This window comes from Ursus arctos, unplaced genomic scaffold, assembly GCF_023065955.2.
Source record: "Ursus arctos isolate Adak ecotype North America unplaced genomic scaffold, UrsArc2.0 scaffold_2, whole genome shotgun sequence".
NCBI classification, from domain to species: domain Eukaryota; kingdom Metazoa; phylum Chordata; class Mammalia; order Carnivora; family Ursidae; genus Ursus; species Ursus arctos.
In genome coordinates, this window is record NW_026622874.1 from 99,700,714 (window position 1) to 99,709,194 (window position 8,481).

Below are 8,481 nucleotides of genomic sequence, written 5' to 3' on the forward strand. Positions count from 1 at the left end.
ACTATTCTAGGTCCCTTACAGAATTAGAATCATACAATAGCGGTCCTTCTGTGTCTGGCTTATTTCACTTAGCATCATTTTTTTAAAACATTTTTTAAAACAAGCCTGTTTTAAGTTAAAAAGCAACTTCAAACACTCCCCAAATGGAAATAATTCCGTTTACCTACAACCTTGGAAGGCGAAGCCTGCTTCTGGGCCTGCGGCTGCCAGGGTTGGGAGGGGCTGAGACTTGCACCCCCACAACTGTGGAGAGGCTTTCAGGACCTACTGATTCCCAAACATGCAGAAACCAATTAAACCCACTGAGATAGACCAGGGATGCCCAGGGGTGACCCGAAGGAAGTTAGCACATTCTCTTTTTCTTTCCTTCTTCCTTTCTTTTCGCTTAGGCTAAACAGGATTTCTTTTCATTTGTAAGAGAACCTTCTTGCAACAGGTTTATTCAATACTCCTAAAAATGGTGGCATTCTTTTAAACTATTCTTTTAAAAACAGCAGTTACACAAACGGAATATTGGACTCAACCTAAAAATGTGGGCCCTACCTCATTAACGTTATTATTCTGCATACGATCACGAAAAAGAATTAGGATATTCTTCACATTTCCAAGCAAAATCCAATGCAATATGCTTGTTCTTACCAAACCTCTAAAAACAGCCATTGCAGAGCAAAGCAGCAGAGCATTCATTACCCCAGTGAAGCTGTAGGATTCAACACACGCACCCACAAATCTACACGGCTAGCTTCTGCATTCCACTTTCACAGAATTCATTTCACACCTATTGTACCAAACAGCATTTTGTTTTATTCTTTTTTAAGATTTTATTTTTTTTAAGTAATCTCTATACCTACCATGGGGCTCAAACTTACAACCCTGAGATCAAGGGTCTATGCTCTACCGACTGAGCCGGCCGGGCAAACCCCCCCACCCCCGCAAACAACATTTTTAACACTGGTGTATAAACTCCCTGTAAGATAAAGCAAAGACAAATGGGTTTATCGGATTAGAAACAAGATACACCATCACTTATAGTCTTCCAACATTATAGCAGTTTAACTTCCATCATTTGACAATCCATTCACGGAACAGTCTGCAGACAACTCATTTTATTTTTCATTTTTTTATTTTATTTTATTTTTTTAAAGATTTTATTTATTTATTTGACAGAGAGAGAGACAGCCAGCGAGAGAGGGAACACAAGCACGGGGAGTGGGAGAGGAAGAAGCAGGCTCCCAGCAGAGGAGCCCGATGCGGGGCTCGATCCCAGAACGCCGGGATCACGCCCTGAGCCAAAGGCAGATGCTTAACGACCGAGCCACCCAGGCACCCCTATTTTTCATTTTTTTAAAAAAATTTTATTTATTTATTTAAGACCAGGGGGAGCTCATGAACAGGGGGGAGAGGGGGGAGCCCGATGTGGGGGGCTCAATCCCAGGACCCTGAGATCGTGACCTGAGCCAAAGGCAGATGCTTAACCGACTGAGCCACCCAGATGCCTCCAGACAAATCATTCTAACAGACAAATTAAAGGACACTTTTAAGCAGACATGACTGCCCTCAATCATTTCTTAGGTAAGAATTTCACAGGCATTGCTTATGCCAGCGGCAACCGTGGAGCTGGAGAGGGCTGCCTCTCCTCCATGCCCCGCCCGCGAGAACCGCCGGTGTTGTGCTGGAACCTGGGACACCTTCCAAAGCCACGTTCTCTCGGCCTGCAGATGTCCGCCCTCGCATCTCCCTGCGCCTGTGGACTGGTTTGGGGATCTACCGGGAGTCAGGATTTCTTCTGATAGCTTTATGGAATGGATCAATGAGGATAACCTCAAAGAATCCGTACGCGGAATCTTCGCCAACCCAGCACGAACTCCAGACTGTCAGAGCTCCACAGTGGCGTCTAACTCACTCTTCTGCAGCAGACTGTGGGCTTTGGGCAAACTTGAGCTGGTCAACAACATGACAGACAGGCTTGCCGCGGGTCGCACGCTTAGGCCTTGGGCGTTTGTGGCCACCACGTCACACAAGGAGCTGGTATATGACATAACCTTGCTTGCCCTTGTACCCCAGTCTGCATGCTTTATTGGGCCGGATTGCTAAGTGGGAGGGGGGGGACCCTGAGGAGGGCAGACAGCTGGCGGTCCTGCCAGCACTGTACCCCAAGAGGAAAGTGCATTCCATCGATGGCTTCTTCGTCCATAGGAAAATATACTTGTAAGCACCCATCTTGGCTTACCCCCAGATAGGAAGGAAAGAGCTTTTCTCCCCAGCAGACTACTGCTTTAACTTAAATTTTTGGTGATGTACTTTTGGGTCAGGTATATACTGTGTATCACTGATGAAGGTAAGCTTCCTGGTTTTAAACGAAACAAATCTCGGTTCCGGTGAGGACTTCACTATGCACAGAGGCCCACAGCAATCCTCCACTTTTCTTCCTTCTTGCTCTCACCCCGCAGAGGTTCATCGAACAGCAGAAATGCCTGCGTTTCCCCAGATCCAAGCTATTTAACGAGAGGCTATTTTTGCTAATCTTTTGGGTTAGTTTTTATAACTGCCAGAGAAACGGCATCTTAAAAAGGAAATGTTTCTGCCTTAGAACTTACACTCGCTCAGTTTAAAATAGTCATGATCAGTTAAAAAAAATAATGCCATGCAAGGACCCGAAAGATTCACCTCAGAACTGGCCCAGCCGGCTAAAAATAAGCCCTAAACAAATAAAACCTGGGCGAGACCCCACGGAAGAAACCAGAGCCAACGGATCCCGAAGAAGTGAGAACCTCGGGGCTGAGGGACAGACCAGCTCTTGGCTTTGTTTGATCCAGGGCAAGAATCAAAAGCGGATGCAGGAAACCAAAAGCTAAGGCAACGAAAGCAAAAATAGACTACATCACGCTAAAAATGTTCTGCACAGCAGAGGAAACCACCAGCAAAATGAAAAGGCCACCTATGGAATGGGGAAAAAATATTTGCAAACCATCCCTCTGATAAGAGGTGGTTAATATCCAAAAGCTAGAAAGAACTCACACAACTCCATGGGCAAACAAACAAATCCAATTTAAAACTGGGCAGAAGAGGGGCACCTGGGTGGCGCAGTCGTTAAGCATCTGCCTTCGACTCAGGGCGTGATCCCAGCGTTCTGGGATCGAGCCCCACATTGGGCTCCTCTGCTAGGAGCCTGCTTCTCCTTCTCCCACTCCCCCTGCTTGTGTTCCCTCTCTCGCTGGCTATCTCTCTCTCTGTCAAATAAATAAATAAGATCTTTAAAAAAAAAAACTGGGCAGAAGAAACTGCAGAGACATTTTCCCAAAGGAGACAGACAGACAGGTGGCCAACAGGTCCGTGAAAAGGTGCTCAACATCACTCGTTAGCAGGGAAATGCAAACCAGGGGCACCTGGCTGGCTCAGGCAGAAGAGCATGCAACTCTTGATCTCGAGGTCATGAGTTTGAGCCCCACCTGGGGTACAGAGATGACTTAAATAAAATACAGTTTAAAAAAAAGAAATGCAAAGCAAAACCACAATGAGATCTCACCTCACGTTATTAGAATAGACGTCATCCAAAAGACAAGAGATAACAACAATAAGCCTTAGCAAGGGAGCGGGTAAAAGGGAACCTTCCTGCTTCGTTTGTGGGAATGTAAATTGGCACAGCCACTAAGAAAAACAGTATGGAAATTCCTCAAAAGACTAAAATAGAACCACCATATGATCCGGCACTCCCACTGCTGGGTATACATCCAAAGGAAATGAAAACAGGATATTGAAGAGATATCTACACTCCTCTGCTCACTGCAGCATTATTCGCAATTGCCAAGATGTGAAGGCAACCTACACATCCATCAGCGGATGCATGGATAAAGAAGATGAGAGGTACATATACGCATATACAACAGAGGATTATTCAGCCATGAGAAAAGGGGAAATCCTGCCTTTTGTGACAACATGGATGGAGCTTGAAGGCATCACGCCGAGTGAAACGAGCCAGACAGACAAAGACAAATACTGCGTGGCACCACTTATATGTGGAATCTAAAAAAATTTTCAAAAAAAGTCAAACTCATAGAAACAGAAAAGTAGAAAAGTGGTTGGCAGAGGCTGGGTTGGGGGTGGGCGCGGGAATAGTGAGATGTTAGTAAAAGGGTACGAACTTTCAGCTATAAGATAAATAAGGTCTAGGAATCTAATGTGGACATGGTGACTACAGTTGATAGCATTGTATTGTATAATTGAAATCCGCTAAGAAAGGAGAACTTAAATGTTCTCAGCAAATATCTATCGATCGATAGATAGATAGATAGATAGAGATACATGGTAACGGATGTCCTAAAGAACTAGATGGGAGGAACTCCTATCTGTCTGTCTATCTATCTATCTATATCTCAAATTATCACGATGTGTATTTTTTTTTAAGATTTTATTTATTTGAGAGAGAGAGAGAGAGAGAGAGCACAAGCGGGGGCAGAGGGAGAAGCAGAATCTCCGCTGAGCAGGGAGCCCAACTCAGAGCTAAATGCCAGGACCCTGGGATCATGACCTGAGCCAAAGGCAGACGCTTAACCAAATGAGCCATACAGGTGCCCCTATACTTTAAATATCTTACAATTTTGTTTGTCAGTTATACCTCATAAAGCTGCAGGCGTGGAAGCTGATGTGAAATTTATTCCTATGGTTGCAAAAATGCAACAGAGCTTTTCAAAGCCCTGTGAAGAAAAGTACTAAAATACATAAATGTTAACATCAAGAAACCTCCCCTGAGCAGAGTTTTTTGGTTGGAGGGCGGGGGTAGGAAATGGGGTGCTAGTAGGTGGGACAATGCTTAGTGTGCAGGACTGATGTAGGCGTTGCAGCGTGTTTAGCTCCTCTGGCTCTCACCCCCTCAATGCCGACGGCACTTCCCAAGTCACGGAATCAACCAACCAACACCCACATTTCCAAATGCCCCCTAAGGGTCAATCCAGCTACGCTCCACCCCGCGCTAAGAACCACTGAGTGTGGCACGTCTGTCTGTAACTTAGGCTTCCTTAGCTCCCATCTCATTACTCCCTTCATTTCTCCCCTTTCACTGGCTCTAGCATAGAATTACTGGTTTCACTTAAACAGCTTTATTGAGATACAACTTATACACCATACAATCCATCCATTTAAAGGATACAATTCAGGGCACCTGGCTGGCTCAGTTGGAAGAGCATGTGACTCTTGATCTCAGGGTTGTGAGTTGGAGCCCCACATTGGGCATAGAGATTACCAAAAAAAATAAATAAAACTTAAAGTGTACAATTCAATGGCTTTGGTATAGTCACAGTTGTGCAACCATCACCACAATCAAATTTAGAACATTTTCATTACCCCAAAAAGAGAGCGACATCCACATATGGACGCCAGGCCAAGTTGGTTTCCTTCTGTTCTCTAAGCTTGAGGGCCAAGACAACGTTGTAAAGTTCATATGAGAGAAAAGTAGTCATGTCTACGTGTGTGGCTATGTTTGCTCTCTGATCCCCCCATGCGCCTCTGTAGCAGCAAGGCAGGAGGTGATTATCTTGGCACTTTCGGGCCATACTCTCTAAGTACTGACTAGCACTTCCTGTGAGAAGCAGATGGTCAGAAATGGGGGCCCCAGGTCTGCAGACATCCCTATGGCCGAAACACCCATTGCACTCTGAGGGTGTCTTCATCATCCTGAGCTGATATAACAAAACACCACAGACCGGGGGGCTTGAACAAAAGACATTTCTTTCTCACTGTTCTGAAGGCTCCAAGTCCAAGACCGAGGTGCCAGGAGGTTCAGTTCTTGGTGAGGGCCATCTGGCTGGCTTGTAGATGGCCACCTACTTGCTATGTCCTCACATGACACAGAAACAGTCTCTTCCTCTTCTTATAAAGACACTAATCCCTTTTTCTTGTCTGACTGCTGAGGCTAGGACTTCTGGTACTATGTTGCACAGCAGTGGTGATAGTGGACCTCCCTGCCCTGTTCCTGACCTTAGGGGGAAAGCTCTCAGTTTTTCCCCATTGAGAATAATATTCACTGTGGGCTCTTCGTAGATGGCCTCTATGATATTGAGGTATGTGTCCTCTATCCCTACACTGTGAAGAGTTTTAATCAAGAATGGATGCTGTACTTTGTCAAATGCTTTTTCTGCATCTATTGAGAGGATCATACGATTCTTGTCCTTTCTTTTATTTATGTAGTGTATCACACTGACTGATTTGCGGATGTCAAACCACTGTCGCAGACCAGAAATAAATTCCACTTGGTTGTGGTAAATAATACTTTTAATGTACTGTTGGATCCTATTGGCTAGTATCTTGGTGAGAATTTTGGCATCAATATTCATCAGGGATGTTGGTCTGTAATTCTCCTTTTTGGTGGGGTCTTTGTCTGGTTTTGGGATCAAGGTAATGCTGGCCTCATTGAACAAATTTGGGAGTTTTCCTTCCATTTCTATTTTTTGAAACAGCTTCAGAAGAATAGGTACTAATTCTTCTTTAAATGTGTGGTAGAATTCCCCTGGGAAGCCATCCAGCCCTAGATTCTTGGTTTTTTGGGAGATTTTTTATCACTGCTTCAATTTCCTTGCTGGTTATGGGTCTGTTCAAGTTTTCTATTTCTTCCTGTTTCAGTTTTCATAGTTTATACGTCTCTAGGAATGCATCCACTTCTTCCAGATTGCCTAATTTGTTGGCATATAGTTGCTCATAACTTATAAGTGTTTGTGTTTATCTTCAGTGTTGGTTGTGATCTCTCCTCTTTCATTTATGAGTTTATTTATTTGGGTCATTTCTCTTTTCTTTTTGATAAGTCTGACCAGAGGGTTATCAATCTTATTAATTCTTTCAAAGAAGCAGCTTCTAGTTTCATTGATCTGTTCTACTGTTCTTTTGGTTTCTGTTTCATTGATTTCTGCTCTAATCTTTATTAATTCTCCTGCTTCATTAGGCTTTATTTGCTGTTCTTTCTCCAGCTCCTTTAGGTGTAAGGTTAGGTTGTGTATTTGAGACCTTTCTTGTCCACAGCAAAAAGAAATAAAGGACATCCGAATCGGCAAAGAAGAAGTCAAATTCTCACTCTTCCTAGGTGACATGATACTGTATATGTCAAACCCAAAAGACTCCACCCCAAAATTGCTAGAACTCATATAGGAATTCAGCAAAGTGGCAGGATATAAAATCAATGCACAGAAATCAGTGCATTTCTATACACTAACAATGACACAGAAGAAAGAGAAATTAAAGAGTCGATCCCATTTACAATTGCACCAGAAACCATAAAATACCTAGGAATAAACCTAACCAAAGAGGCAAAGGATCTGTACTCAGAAAACTATAGAACACTCATGAAAGAAATCGAGGAAGACACAAAGAAATGGAAAAACGTTCCATGTTCATGTATTAGAAAAACAAATATTGTTAAAATGCCTGTGCTACCTAGGGCAATCTATACATTCAATGCAATCCCTACCAAAACATCATCAACTTTTTTCACAGAGCTGGAACAAATCATCCTAAAACTTGTTTGGAACCAGAGAAGACCCCGAATAGCCAAAGGAATGTCAAAAAAGAAAACCAAAGCTGGTGGCATCACAGTTCCGGACTTCAAGCTCTATTACAAAGCTGTAATCAACAAGACAGTATGGTACTGGCACAAAAACAGATGCATAGATCAATGGAACAGAATAAAGAACCCAGAAATGGACCCACAACTCTATGGTCAACTAATCTTCGACAAAGCAGATATCCAATGGGAAAAAAGACCGTCTCTTCAACAAATGGTGTTGGGAAAATTGGACAGCCACATCTAGAAGAATGAAACTGGACCATTTCCTTATACTATACACAAAAATAGACTCAAATGGATGAAAGACCTAAATGTGAGACAGGAATCCATCAAAATCCTCAAGAACACAGGCAGCAACCTCTGTGACCTCGGCCACAGCAACTTCTTGCTAGACATGTCTCCAGAGGCAAGGGAAACAAAGGCAAAAATGGACCATTGGGACTTCATCAAGATAAAAAGCTTTTGCCCAGAAAATCAAACAGTCAACAAAACCAAAAGACAACCAATAGAATAGGAGATATTTGCAAATGTCTTATCAGATAAAAGACTAGTATCCAAAATCTATAAAGAACTTATCAAACTCAACACCCAAAGAACAAATAATCCAATCAAGAAATGGGCAGAAGACATGAACAGATATTTCTCCAAAGAAGATATCCAAATGGCCAACAGACACATGAAAAAATGCTCAACATCACTTGGCATCACGGAAATACGAATCAAAACCACTATGAGATACCACCTCACACTGGTCAGAATGGCTAAAATTAACAAGTCAGGAAACGACAGACGTTGGAGAGGATGCAGAGAAAGGGGAACCCTCCTACACTGTCAGTGGGAATGCAAGCTGGTACAGTCACTCTGGAAAACAGTATGGAGGTTCCTCAAAAAGTTGAAGATAGAGCTACTCTACAACCCAGCAATTGCACTAC

General features: G+C 43.2%; 1 pseudogene; it reads right to left on the reverse strand.

Annotated features, from left to right (window-relative positions):
• Positions 1–1,581: 1,581 nt before the first annotated feature.
• On the reverse strand, positions 1,582–2,220 carry LOC113268013 (60S ribosomal protein L15-like; annotated as a pseudogene).
• Positions 2,221–8,481: the final 6,261 nt, after the last annotated feature.